We start from the raw sequence: 9,159 nt of genomic DNA on the forward strand, positions 1-9,159 counted from the left end.
CCACAGATCCTGCAGATAATTACAGATACTGATTGACTGGCAAGAAAAGCCTTTCAGACACAAATATCTTGATTCTTGCCACACAACACAAACCTGTCTGCAGTGCTAAATCACCACTCCTTCAAGCAACACACACCCTCACACACCTTCCCCACCACCCTGTCTTCACACACACATACATTGCCACATTGGGCAGCAGGGCTTGCAAGTAGGGTGTGGTGTTCTATTCACAAGGGAATTTGCTAGTTGTGTATATATTCAGCAGCAGAAGGCACTGGGGAAAAAACAAGACCCCAGGAATTATTGAGCTATCAATTGAGATACTTAAACTATCAGATGCAGTTCTGGATGTGCTCACTAATGGTGTCAGAAAACTTTGAGCATGGGCATCTGGGTAACTAACTGGAAGAGATTCCTGTTTGTTCCTGTTCTCCAGAAAGGTGACAAAACAGAACATAGAAATTATAGAATCATATTATTAATAGCACATGCAAACACAATATTGTTGAGGATCATCCAAAAATGATTACAACAGTTTAATGACAGGGAAACACCAGGAGTTCAAATGGGTTTAGAAGAGCCCTTGGCACCAAGGATATCATTGCTAATGTCAGATGGATCCTGGATGAAAGCAAAGAATACTAGAGAAATGCTCGGCAGTATTTTACTGACTGTACAAAGACAATTGACAAAGTGGATAATAAATATTGAGAAGAAAGGGAATCCCAGAACACTTAATTGTGCTCTTGAGTAATCTATACCTAGATCAAGAATCTGTTGTCTGAACAGAGCAAAGGGACACTGCATGGTTTAAATCTGGAAGGATGTGTGTCAGGGATGTATATTTTCTCCAGACCTATTAAATCTGCATTTTGAGCAAATATTACATAAAATTGGACTCATTGAAGATGAAAGTGGCATCAGAATTGGAGTAAAACACATCAATAACATGTATTATGCAGATGACACAACTTTGCTTGTTAAAAGTAAGGATTTGAAATGCTTGCTGCAGAAGGTCAAGGACTACAACCTTCAGTATGGATTAAATCTCAATATCAAGAAAACAAAAATTATCACCAATAAGCCAAAAGGTAATGTCATAATAGATGAAAAAATGATTGAAATTGTTAATTATTTCATCTTGCTTAGATCAAAAATCAACACTTTTGGTATTAGCAATCACAAGATCAGGAGTTGTACTGTTTGGGCAAGTCATCTGTCAAGGACTTTTTCAAAATATTGAAAAGCAATGAAGTCCTTTTTAAACTGAGGTGTGCCTGATTCAAGTCTTTTTAATCATTTGCTGTGCATCTGAGAGCAGGACAATGAGTAAAGAGGACAGAGGAAGAATTAGTATTATTGAGTTATGGTGTTGGAAAAATGTACTGATTATCCCATGGACTGTCAAAAGAATAGATACGTCTTGGTAAACATGCAGCCAGAGTGCTCTTGGGAGGCAAGGATGGTGAAGCTTCACCTCTCACACTTTGGAGATGTTGCTAAGAGAGGGTACTCATTGAAAAGAGATATCATGTTTGGAAAAGTAGGAAAAAAGACCCCCAATGAATTTAATTTACACAATGATAGCAGCAATGAGCCCAAGTGTGTCAAAGAAAATGAAGATGTCACAGGATAGGACAGAGTTCTGGTTGTTTTGTTGTTGGCAGGATTGCAATAAGTCATACTAGACTCGAGGATACCTAATAACAGCAACACTAAGAAGGAAGAGAAAGCAGTGTACATCCTTTTCCAATTCTTGGGCCAAAGACCCTCGTACCCACCAGACAGGGAGGTACCCAAGAGCATCAGCAGCCTCGGCAGAGAATCAGAGACCAAGACGAGACACAGCTGAGTTGAGACTGTGACCTCATCGAGTCAGAGTCACAGGCCTTCACTCAGACTTGCTGGAGGACAGAGGGGAGACTCCATAAAAGGCAAGACAAAGGGAACTGTGTAGCACTGAATTAAGCAGCGATCTAAGGGCCTGTGATCACACTTGAGAAGTTGCCTGGACTGAGGAATCATCGCCTGCTGCCAGTCTGATTTATAACCTGTTAACGTCTCTATTAAACGCCTGTGCTGCAATCCTGAAGGTCCACAGATCGATTCTGACAACTGCTCAGCAGGACTGGCAATCCCGTTCCGAGCGACGCTGCCTCTGAAAACCCGCTGGAGGATCAGCTGTGGGTCATTTCTGACTTGATGGTACACAACAACAACAACAACAACGTCTAAGTAGTCATTGCAGTAAAATTGTTGTTGAGATTAGTACAAGTAAGTTCAGGATTGGAGGGACCATAAATGACTTTATGGGAATTAGTTTTGTACGGTGGATGATGTTGATAGAAATAATTTTCCTTTGGTGATTTAGTAGAATTAGGACTCTTCCAACTCCATGGCACCTTGCTCTTTTAACCCAAGGTTAACAAGACTGATAAGAAAGCATCTTTCAACATGTCAGAAGGATAAAAGAACAGAATAGATTAAACGAAGAGTCAATATTACAGAAGACAAGAGCTTCAATGAGAGCCTCCTAGAAGAAAAAGCAGAGCTAAGATGGAAGGAAAATGAAGAAAGCCTAAGAATCTTTGGGATGATGTCAGTTAAAACAATGTACGTGCAACTGGAATTCAAGAACAGGAGGGAGAGACACTGAGAAAATTGCAAAAGAGGTACGAGGAGAAAACCTTCCAAGTATCATGAAAATTGAGAAAATATACATTTAAGAAGCTCATGAGAGGAGTCCAGAATGAAGGCTGCATAGTGGATTGGACTTGGAGGGAGGGATTGTATAACAATGCAAGAATTTTTCTTTTACTTTTCAAAGAGAAGAGTGAAATTTGGGGGGGAGAGGCGGGCAGGGAGAAAACTGAAATAACAAATAAATGGAAATCCAAAGTCTTTGTAAACATTCAACAAAATTAATTTTAAAAAATTTAAAGGAAAAAAAAGGAGCTCTGTAAAGTCCAAACTCATTAGGCACAAAAATAAATACAGCAAGATAAACCATTGTAAAATTCTCCAATATCAAAGACAAAGACAGAACACTAAAAGTAACTCAAGAAAAACAGTTACCTATAAAGGATAATCAATGAGATTAAGCTCCAACATCAGTACAAACCACAAGAGTGAGAAAACGATGGAATGACATACACAAAAGGCTGAAAGAAAAGAATCCTGTACACAGCTAAACTGTCCATCAAGTATGAGGGGCAAATTAGATCATTCGAAGAAAATCAGGAACTTAAGAAATTCATGAAAACGGTATGAAGTCTACAAGAAATTCTTTTTTTAACAAAAACATAATTCAACAACAAAAAATAATCAGAAATCTAATGTATCAAGATAATAACAAAAAGAACTCAATAAAATGGTAACAGTACCATCTGGCCCATTGATAATCACAGTGAATGTGAATGGTGTGTTAATGATGTTGCTTACCATTGAATCAGAACCAACCCAGAACTAATCGGCAAGCAACTTTCAGAGGCAGCACATCACACCAGAGGACATTGTCCATTTTTCTCATGAAAGCAGCAGGAGGATTTGAACCCTACGCCTTTAGGTTGGCAGTACAGTTCCTTACCACTTGGCCACTAAAGCTTTCCTGTGATGGTTTAAACACATTAACTAAGTAAGAAGCAGATTTTATGAGGGTGGGGAGTAAAAGCTCATTAATATGTTGCCTATAAGAGAAATAAGTGACACTTGTTACATTCACTTATTTCTCTTTTAGGCAACAGATTATATTATGATCTTTGCAATCACTTGTTATGCATCAGAGAGTTAGACAATGACTAGGGAGGATAGAAGGAGAATTGATGTCTTTGAGCTGTGGTGCTGGAGAAAAGTATTGAATGTACCATGGAGTGCAAACAGATTCATCCTGGAGAGGGTTAAACTGGGCTGCTCCTTGGAGGCAAGGATTCTGAGGCTCCATCTAACATACTTTGGACATGTTGTAAGGAGGGATCGGTCCTTGGGGAGGGACATCAAGCTTCGGAGGGTGGAGGGACAGCACAGGAGGGGAAGGCCCTCTATGAAGTGGATTGACTCAGTGACTGGGGTAATTGGGATGGGTTTGTTGGAGGCAGTGCAATTGGCGCATAATAGAGGAGGGTTAAGGGCTGTTGTACATAGGGTCACCATTAATCACAAGCGACTCGATGGCACATAACAACAACAACAACACACAAGAGAAATATCTAAAAAAATGAAAAAAATAGACTAAAAATCAAAAGGACGAAGAAAATATGCCAAACAAATGGCATACATAAGAAAGCAATACTAACCTCTGATAAAATAGACTTCAGGGGGAAAGTCAACATAAGAGAGAAAAACTCTATATAATGCTCAAAGTCACCATAGACTAAGAGGATATAACCTAGGCTAATATATTGGCAGAGACCTTCAATATATATAAAATCAATCTTACTAGACTTTAAGAAAGAAATAGAAAATGCAATAGTAGTGTTAGACTCAAACACACCACTTTCTTTTTTTTAAATTTTTTAATTTTAATTGTGATTTTACTGAAAGTTTACAGAAAAGTTAGATTTTCATGGATTTATTGTTGGATAGTTCAAAATTGGGAAAGGTGTATGCCAGGGATGTGTCCTATCTCCATACCTTTTCAACCTGTATGCAGAATAGATTATCCGAGAGGCTGGGCTCTATGGGGACAAGTGTGGCATCAGGATTGGAAGATCTACTAACAATCTGCGTTATACAGATGACACAACCCTGCTTGCTGAAACTGAGGAGGACCTGAATTGCTTGCTTCAGAGGGTCAAGGACTGCAGCCTCAAATATGGATTGAGGCTCAATGTCAAGAAGACAAAGAGTCTCACCACTGGACCAATCGCAGCATCAGGATAGATGGTTAAGAGGTTGAGATTGTTCACAACCTTAGTCTGCTTGGCTCCACAGTCAACACTCTTGGCACCAGTAGCAAGAAATAAAAAAAAATATTGTGATGGGAAAATCTGCTGTTAGGGACCTCTCCAAAGTACTGAAGAGAGCAATGGTGTCACTCTGGAGACTAAGATGCATCTGATAAAGGCTATGGTCTTTGCTATCAGTTGTTGTACATCAGAGAGTTGCACAATGACTAGGAAGGATAGAAGGAGAATTGATGCCTTTGAGCTGTGGTGCTGGAGAAGAACATTGAATGTACCATGGACTGCCAAGAAAACAGATTCATCCTAGAGAAGGTTAAACCAGGCTGCTCCTTGGAGGCAAGGATTCTGGGCCTTCGTCTGATATACTTTGGATATGTTGTAAGGAGGGACAGGTCCTTGGAGAGGGACTTCATGCTTGGGAGGGCAGAGGGAATGCGCTAGAGGGGAAGACACTCTATGAGGTGGATTGATTCAGCGACTGGTGTAATCGGGATGTGTGTGTCAGAGCCAGTGCGATTGATACAGGATAGAGCAGAGTTTAGGGCTATTGCACATATGGTCGCTATGAGTCTCAACTCAAAGGTACAAAACAACAACATTGTTACACACTTTTAACCCCTCTTCTTCCTTTCCTTTCTTCTCTCTCCCCAGTTCACCTTTTTAAGTATTTTTAAATATTCATTCATTTTTGTTAAATTACCTCCCTCCCTTCCCATCCCAGTCCTCATTGCAATGTTCCTATTAGTCTGGGCTATTGCCTTACATATAATGCCTAATCATATATTCCTTTTAAGCTGTTCTTTCCTTCATCTATTCCAGTGTAACATGAAATAAGAACTAAGCTATACACTTAGTCAATTTGAACTCATATCTATATATATTCAGAATACTCTAGCCCCAAACCTCCTTTTTCTCTCTTCTCAGTGTGCTACATTATAATGAGAATTCACCACCCATTAGGACAAAAGGGGATGCTTAATAAATTCAAAAGCATTGAAATAATACAAAGTATCTCCTCAGACCAAAACACCACAAAACTAGAAATTAACAACAAGAAGAAAAATAATTGTGAAACTATTTATGTAGAACCTAAATTATATCTTGCTTGTTCACTATTGGATTATATAATAAATTTTAAAAAGGGGAAAAATTCGCTTGAAAGAATGAAAATAAAAATAGGATGTGTTAAAACCTTTGGGATATAGCAAAAGCAAACCTAAGAGATCAATACATTACGTAAGTGAACACGATAAAAAAAGGAGTAAAGTACTTAAATTCATGTCTCCAAGAGATAGAAAAAGAACAAGATAATTTCACATACTCTAGAAGAAAGGAAATTATAAAGAGCTGAAATAAATGGAATAAAAATCACAAAAGCAATTGAAGCATTTAACAAGACCAGTAGTTGATTCTTTGACAAGGGTAATAAAATAGACAAACCACTGGAAAATTTAATAAAATACAAGACACATATAACTTAAATAAGGAATGTAAGAAGCTATGTCATTACAGAACCAGACAAAATTAGGTCAATAATAACATATTGTTGTGGAAGCTATACAGAAATGAAGCTGGAGACAGAATGACTCGATTTTGCACATTCAATGATTTATCCATTAAAAATACTTCTTTTTAGGAAATACAGATGATGACCATGTAAATGGATTGATGGACTGCAGAGGAATCCGTTTGACTACATCTGTGGAAGGAGTCACTGGAGAGGCTCAATATCAGCAATCAAAACCAGATCTGACTGTGTGATAGATCATCAATTACCTATTTGCAAGTTCAAATTGAAGCTGTAGAAAATTGGAACAAGTTCTTAAGAACCAAAACATGACATTGAGTCTACTCCACTGAATTTCAATCCAAAGTACTGAAGAGCAATGGTGTCTCTCTGGAGACTAAGGTGCATCTGATACAGGCCATGGTCTTTGCTATCACTAGTTATGCATCAGAGAGCTGAACAATGACTAAGGAGGATAGAAGGAGAATTGATGCCTTTGAGCTGCAGTACTGGAGAAGAGGATAGGAAAACAAACAGATTCATCCTGGAAATGTTTAAACCAGGCAGCTCCTTGGCGGCAAGGATTCTGAGGCTCCATCTAACATAGTTTGGATATGTTTTAAGTAGAAACCAGTGCTTGGAGAGAGACATGGAGGGGAAGGTCCTTTTGGGAAGGTGGACGGACAGCGCAGGAGGGGAAGGCCCTCTATGAGGTGGATTGATTCAGTGACTGGGGTAATCGGGATGGGTGTGTCAGAGGCAATGAGATTGGCACAGGACAGAGCAGAGTTTAGGGTTGTTGTACATAGGGTCGCTATGAGTCGCAAACGACTCGACGGCACATAATAACAACTCTGAAAAACAGGCTTGAGGCACGGAACCTCAATTATCTCAATGAATAACCAAAGAACAGATAAATTGTGAGATGGCATCAAGGATATTATCTGGAGAGAAAGGAAAAGGTCATTGCAAAGACAAGGGTTAAAGAAAAGAGCAAAATGGATGTCAGAAAGGACCCTGTAAATTCTTCTAGACCATCAAGAACTCAAAACAAAGGAAGAAATGACAAACTAAAAGAAGATTTTAAAAATTAGCACAGGAAGACAAAAACAAAATATTATAAGGAAAGGCCTAAATTCGAAAATTAAAAGGAAAGAACTCAAACTGAAGGAACTGAAAAATGAACTCAAGTCTCAAGTTATAATACTGAAGTTTATTACTGGCAAAATCTTGAAAAATTCAGGAAGCACACAAAGAAGATGTAGGAAATACGCAATGACTATATCGATTTGGCTGACATAACACCATTTCAGAAACGTTAGGAGTTTGAGAGAATTTTATTATCAAGTGGTGTCCCAATTCTCAAACTGTGGCTTTTGCACCAGCAGCATTTTGAAGAATTTATTAGATATGTAAATGTTCTAATCCCTCCCAGACCTACACAGTCAGAAAAGCTGGTTTGAGCCTCAGAAATCTGATTCAACACTTCTTCCAAGTGATTCTTATGAATGTCACAGTTTTAAAAGTACTTATTTGGTGCAGAGAACTCCAATATGTGTCCAAAATATATTTTCTTTTGGCACATTTGAATCCAAATAAAAGTAAAAATCTCTTAGAGTATAACTATTCAATAAAATTCTTGGCACATCTAAGGCATGTTTATGATTGGTTTCACAATTGATGCAGTTTAATAATGATAATGCATTTTATTGAAATGTGATTTGAAGCATTACAATTAATTTAAGACTCTAAACATGAAATGATGGCTATGCTCAGATTAAAAACTCGACTTTTAATTAAAAGTCACATCTGCATTAAGAATATAGCCTGTTATTAGTTATCCATTATACCCTGAGAAAATTATTTGGTAAACAATTTAAAAAAAACAGTGCGATTTTTGTTTCTGCTGGGTTATGTTTGCTGATTAGTAAGCAGAATGCAAAGTGATTTTTCAAAACAGATGTTTAGTCACAACAAACCTTGAGTATATGCTAGTCTGACAGACACATCAAGAACTGTTCAAAATCATTGACAATAAAAGAGATGCAAATCAAAACCACAATGAGATTCCATCTCATCTCAAAAGCCGTGGCAAAGTTTAACAGGGCAGTAAGCAATAAATTTTGTTGGATGTGGAGAGGTGGGCACTCTCATACAGTGTTGGTGGGATTATAAAATGGTACAACCACTCTGGAAGGCAGTTTGGCATTTCCCCATCAAGTTGAACACAGAAACTTTGTATGAACAAGCTATTCCATGACTAGGAATGTATCCCAAGAAAATTGCAACTGAGACACAAATGGAGATTTGTCCATCTATATTTATAGCAGTTTTAGTCACCATCACAAGAACGTGGAAACAGCCCAAATGTCCAACCACAATGGAATGGATTGAGAAACTTTTGAGCATTTACACAATGGAATACCATGCAGCACTCAGAAGCAATGATTTAAAAACAAAACAAAACAAATAACACCTACATAACTTGGGAGAGGCTGTAGAGCATTATGCTGAGAGAACTAACTCCGTCTAATAAGGACAAATACTGCATAAGACCATTATTGTAAAAAAATAGTAGGATAACTAATAAAGATATATGGAGACCCAAAGTGGGAGAAGGAATGGGGTGAGGACCGGTAGGGGAGAAATCACAAGTTTGCACAATTTGGTGGGTGGAGGAAATGAGTGAAGGAAATAGATAGATAGATAGATAGATAGATAGATAGATAGATAGATAGATAGATAATATAA

Source organism: Elephantulus edwardii, unplaced genomic scaffold (genome assembly GCF_000299155.1).
Source record: "Elephantulus edwardii isolate Elephantulus edwardi_28Jun2011 unplaced genomic scaffold, EleEdw1.0 scaffold00158, whole genome shotgun sequence".
Classification (NCBI taxonomy): Eukaryota; Metazoa; Chordata; class Mammalia; order Macroscelidea; family Macroscelididae; genus Elephantulus; species Elephantulus edwardii.